This window comes from Aptenodytes patagonicus, chromosome 8 (assembly GCF_965638725.1).
Source record: "Aptenodytes patagonicus chromosome 8, bAptPat1.pri.cur, whole genome shotgun sequence".
Taxonomy (NCBI): Eukaryota; Metazoa; Chordata; class Aves; order Sphenisciformes; family Spheniscidae; genus Aptenodytes; species Aptenodytes patagonicus.
The window spans coordinates 12,438,944-12,444,943 of record NC_134956.1 but is presented as its reverse complement, the minus strand read 5'-3'; the positions used below and the strand labels follow the sequence as shown (position 1 = coordinate 12,444,943).

Genomic DNA, 6,000 nt, shown 5'->3' with positions numbered 1-6,000 from the left:
AGTCCCCTCTCCACCACCTCACGAGGCATCTCAAAGCAGTCGGGTGAAGTACCCGCACAGCCCTGCCCCGGGCACCCTGGCCCCGAGAGCTGCAGCTCCACTCTGCAGTTCTGCAGGCTCAAAGCCAAATCTTGGCTATTTTGGGACCCTCCTCACCTGAGGGTCTCCTTCGCCATTTAACTACTGCAGGTCCCAGCTGGTCTCCTGGTCTCCACTTGCCAAAGGACCTAAAGCATCTCAGGTTATCCTCCACATACGCCCCGAGGTCATGGTTCTGCCCCTCCTACTTCAGCCCTCCCAGCTGCTGCTAACTTAACCCAGCCATTTCTAAAGCCCCATCCTTGGAGATGGTTTTCACACTCTCCCTTCTGCCGAGGTTCTTAATCTGCCATAAGGACATCAAACGCCGCCATAAGAGCACTCACCGCCACACGTCTCGCTCCAACAGCATCTCTGCTGCATTTAGAGCCTGTCTGGGTCAGCACCCCCTGGCTGGCCAAAGACTCTGTAAAGTGGCGAGCAAGTCAGCGCCTGGGTGCCAGTAACACGGTGAAACACCATTTCCAGCCTGCCTTGGTCCTGCCGGCCTCGGCATGTCCGTTTGACCACCCCAGCTCCCTGCAAGGCTGCCCAAAACCCAGGGCAGGACCTGAGGCAGGGCTCCCTGGCTGCACGTCAGGCTGGGCGGCATGGCCAGGGCCATATCCCCGGTGCATCCGTGTTTCGCTGCTGTCTTTTCCCGGCACAGGAGCAGGTTGCTCGGCAGCATGATGCCATCTGTGCCGTCTCTCTCCTTCCCACGGTCAGGCACTCTTCCCTCATCACTTCTTGCCTAAGAGGCTTTCATCACTCCTGATAATTAGAGGGAGGTTCTCCTTCATGTGTTTAAGTTCCCCCCTCCCCGAAGCATGCCGGGAGTGTGAGAAGCCCAGCCAGGCAGAAAACCGAGGCTGGGGGTGCAGCGTAGACACGGACCCACGGCTTGCTCCCAATCCACCTCCTCCCGAGCCCTGACAGGGACCAGGCAGAGAAGCCCAGGCTGGGCAGGGGGAAGGGGGTCAGACCTGCCGGCAGTGCCGCCTTCCCTCCCAACGTCCTCGTGCAAGAGGAGTGGCACCAACCTCAGACCCGCATTTCAGGATCACTCTGTGCAAAAAGTGCTCCATCCCAAAACAAGTCCAGGCTTGCTGCCTGCCTGCAACCTCCTCCAGAAAAAGCAGGCAGCCCTGCAGGCAGCAGGGCAGCTCTGCCCACCTCTGAATAACCCAGGGCAAAGCCGGAGCTGCCCCACAGCCTCCACGCTTGCCCCCGACTCACTACACAGCTGGGTCAAGACCTCCCGACGCTGCTCCCCTCCACTTTCCAAACCAATCCCAAACTTGCGGAGGCCATGCTAGGGAAACACCTGACATGGCTGCAGAAAAGCAGTGGTGCGGAAAGGGCGGCAGGACAGTGAAGGAGCATCTCAGAGCTGGGCGCATCTCTAGGGTGGGTGCAGGGCCACAAGCATCGCTGCAGGGGTGGCTTCGGAGACCAGCTCCTCGCTGGGTGCGTGGGCAGCTCTGAAGGCACCTCCGGCTGCCACGGCGAGGTCACAGCTGTCTCCACACCTGATCCGAAGCAATGCTGCAGCTGATGGGAAGCCAGCAGCACCGGATCCAGGCTCCTCACTCACTCTCCTTCCCGTGCTCCCAGCCCCAGGCGTGCCACGCACCGGGGACGAGCCTGCTCCCTTCTCTGATCCCCGGCCCGAAGGAGTCCAGAGCTCTTCAGCACACCAAGTGTGGAAGGCAGAAAACAAAACCAGCGTCCACAGGGGTGAGATAAGCCTGAGCAGCAAACACAAGAGGGACAGGGGGTGCGAGCGTTGCACACACCCGTGCACGCACACACACACACTGAGGCTATTTCCATGGAGCAGCGCGTTCCTGGAGGAAGGACATGGAGCGAAGGGCTGGGAGGAGGGACGATGGCAAGTTCAACAGCACCAAGAGCAGAGCAGGGGAGGTCCATTGAGAAGGGAAATTATAACACGGTGCTGACGGAAACAGCATCTGCGCACGCACAGCACAGCCCGCCTACGAGCCCTCCGACTGCTCCTCAGACCTCCTCTTGGCAAGAAGGATGCATCCTTAGCGAATACTCAGCTCCGGCATAGCCTGCATCTGGAGCAGCAGCTGTCAGGGGTGAGGGGCTGAACTGCAATGCTTTGGGCTTTATATCCATCTCTCTGCCCCAGGGAGGGGGAGAATCCTGAAGAGCAGCGGGAACAGAGGGTCAGTGCCCCCCAAGCCCCTACATGGACCTACAGGCAGCCCTGCCCTTCCCAGCTGGTGCCCAGACCCAAAGCCAGGAGAGCCACAGGGTGGGAGATCAGCTCTCGCCTCCCTCCATCCCTACCCATCTCAATCTGTGGTGCTCAGTTGCCGGCTGAGGTTAAACCACAGCAATCTGTTTCTGCCTTTCCTTTCATGCCGGACCAATGCTTTTCCGTCCCTGCTGGTTTTTGCCAAGGGCCTTACTCTCAGGGTAGGGGGTTGGGCACGCAGACCCACTGCAGGGTGGTCCAGGGCATCCACCATCAGGCTGGCTGGAGGATGCAGAATCAGGCCCTGATTTTTAAAGTGGCCAGAAACATGTAATTCACTTGAAACACCTTCAGCCGCCTCCCCTCACTGAAACACAACACCAGGCTGCACCAGCCCTCCTCCTTCACAATAAACATGACATAAACCAGGTTATCCCAAGTGGTCTCTGGGGCCATCCTATGGGATTTTCCACCTGCCCCAGCCCAGGAGTACGCAGGGATCTGTTACCGCCTCGCAGCTCAGCCATGCTAACTCAGATACACTCACTCTACTGCTTGCAGCCATCTGTCCGTGTCTTTGAAAAGAAAGCATCTGGAAGCATCGGGAAACAAGCAGCACTGGGCCAGCGGAGAAGCAGCCACACTGTGTGCAGGCAACCCAGAGGTACGGGCAACCCGGGACATGGCCAGCCAGAAGGGCTGCAGCGAGCAGCCCAGCGGCACAAGGGCTGGCATTGTCCCACGGGTGCCACCGGGTGCCTCAGCCACCAGAGCAGCCAAGCCCTGCTCCCAGCCCCTGGGGCCATGGATTAAAATCCCATTTACTTAATGGAGGCTTATAGGGAAAGCCTTACCTGTGGCTCAGGCGATGGCAGAGTCACATCTCTCTGGCCAGGAAGAGCTAGAGCCACTTGGCATGTCTGCCCCTTGCTCCAGCCTCAGAGAAATTCAACACCCCACCACTGATGGGACCGGGATGTCACAACTGTCACTGCAGCGAGGCACAACCACGAGGCTGGTACCATCATGACCACCTCCCAGATAGGGGACACAGCGCGGGCATGCACCAGCACAGGTTTCCAGGCTGCTCGGATCCCCTCTCAGCATCAGACCTGCTGACCTGTGATTTTCCCCCTCTCCAAAAAGCCAAACCACAACAGGAGTTACGGACCATTTTCCAGAGGAGAAACCCAAAGAGCAAACATGAATATAGTGGGAAGAAATACATCTTGGTATTGCCTGGAATTGCTCACTGGCTTGCCGGGAGGATTCCCTGCTCGCCCACCTCACCAGCAAGCGCACGCTCTGCCGGAGGCAGCCAGGGAGCCTGGTGTTACGTCTTTATCTTGAAAGGGGACTCATTTCCCCATGAATGCTTTGAAGAGGGAGTTTAACGCTGACAAAGACGACCTCAACATCTGCCTGCGCACGCGCTGGACACGGGCTGATTCATTAGACGATCAAAGGCGCCGAGTGGTCTTTAAATGCCTGTGCTTGATCGATGTCCCATAGGAAACCCCCAAGGGAACCACCCCGGTCCCTGCCACGGGGTTTTACATCCCGTCCTCCACCGCAGGAACCACAGCCTGTCCCCAGGAGCTGAGCATGCATGGGCAACCCTGTTCTGGCCCCATGGGCTGGCAGCAACCCTCAGCCACCCACATGCCCCTCTGCAAGGGACCCATTTTTCTGCATCGACCTCCAGGTTTCCACTCCCCCATTCAATGCATCTCTCACAGCTCAGCCAGAAACATCCCCTGGCTGATGCACAAACCTTCATGAGCAAGATGCCCAAAAGATGCCACTGCCTGGAAACGCCTGCCTGAGCCCCACAGGAGCCCCAAGGTCGCCGGGTGCGGTACACCAAGCTGGGACCCCTAGCAGCTCGCCAGGTGACCCTGCTGGAGCATGGAATGGAGCCCCAGAGAGGGTGCAAGTCCCAGACCAGGGGTCCCAGGGACCCCGCACAGAGAAGTACCCCGGGAGCCAGCGATGCTGGTCTGCGATGGGGACAGTTCCGTCACACCAGGTGACACTATAAAGCCCTGCAGTAACAGACGGGACAGCAACAGGGCTCTACCCAGAAGGCATCCCCTCGGCCTTGACCATCACAAGCCAAATATACAGGCAGCACAACCTCCTCTGTACCTCTCCTTCCCTGTAGAAGGGGTTAGATATATCTTCCCTTTTGCAACCCCTCCCTGGACCAGGATGGTTCTGGCACTCCTTGAAAACACACAGGAAGAAGAGTTTTGTAGTGTGGTGAGAAACAAGAGAGCCAGAATGCTCGCACAGCAGCAGGATCAGCCCCACAGCCTGCAAAAGAGCTTTAGTGGCACGATTTGCTGATGCCTTTCCAGGCATCTGCTGAAAATAAGAAGGGTCAGACTCTGTACACGGTGGAGCTGTGTTGGCTTCCCTGGAGCTACCCCAGCTTACATGAGCAAAGAGCTGCCTTACAATCCTCCAACCTCTCCATAGCCATCTGAAAAATCTCACCTAAACATTTCATCCTCAGCTGAGAAATGATTCGACACACAGGCCTCTGGCTCCCAACCTAAGCAAAGCCGCCCAAATATAAAAAGAAAACATAATGCATGGTGATCAGAGATCTCCACAGGAAAAACATTAGGCTCGTGAAAAAGCATATTGCTCCTAATACAGAATCTATCAGGCTGACGTATAGATTTTCCTCCACAAAATATGAAACCTGGATCTGAAAGACTATTAACTCCGAAGAGATCCATTAAAGACGCCTGTCTGCAAATGGTATTTAAAAGTATTGCATCATCCTAGGTACTGTCGTGCTCTTTGGCTATGACTCGACTGCAGGTCGCATAGTTAAAACTGCCTCCAAACCCTAAAATTCTTGACGTAAAGAAAATAATAATAACGTTCACCAGCCTAGAACATGGACTTTTCTATCAGCTCCAACCGGAGTGCATAAATATTAATGCATCCATAATTAGCCTTTTTAAATAATGCATCCAAAATTAAACATCAACGCAGTAATAAATCAGTCAGGGCTCTTTGTTATAGGTTTGTTTGGGGGGGGCTGGGGTTTTTTTTTTTCCCCCTCCTGTGTCAGGCACATAAAGTAAAATGCCAATTCCCTCACCACCTCTTCCTGCTGGACCAAAATGCTGGAGCCCCGATTGGACCAAATCCGATGTCATTTGTACTTAAAAGTCTTTCTTTCATTTAGAAAAATAAAAGTCACATCTGCTTTTTGATTTGCAAAATAATGACATGCAGCCAGCCCGAGCCAAAGCTGAGCTAATGTTATCGAAACCACACGATGTGAAGGGAGACAAAGCTCATCTCGGGAGTCAAGGTGAGGGAGAAAGTCAAGTTTGCAAACTCTCCTCCCTCGCCGGCACAGCGCTCCCAGGAGCCGAGACCCGCTCCCTGTGCAAAGAGCGGGCAGGGCAGGGCAGAAATCCCTGTGATGCACAAGGTTTGCAGGGGCTCTCCTCTGATGCATCCCCCTCAGAGCTCACTGCAGGTACCCAGCCAGGGCACCCGCATCACACCTGCTTTTCCCTGACCAGAGAGGAAAACCCAGCTCGTTTGCCGAACAGGCTTTGGAGGAGCCATCTGCAGCAGAACCCCCACAACCAGCCTAGATACTTTGCAAACAGCCGTCCAAAAGAGATCACTCTGCATTTGCTTATCTATAATTACTGATCAGC

At 55.6% G+C, this 6,000-nt stretch overlaps 1 protein-coding gene across 1 annotated transcript in view; it reads right to left on the bottom strand.

Moving 5' to 3' along the window:
• Positions 1-6,000, bottom strand: part of PLXNA1 (plexin A1) — a 119,939-nt gene that overhangs the window by 53,831 nt on the left and 60,108 nt on the right. The gene's annotated exons all lie outside the window — the stretch shown is intronic.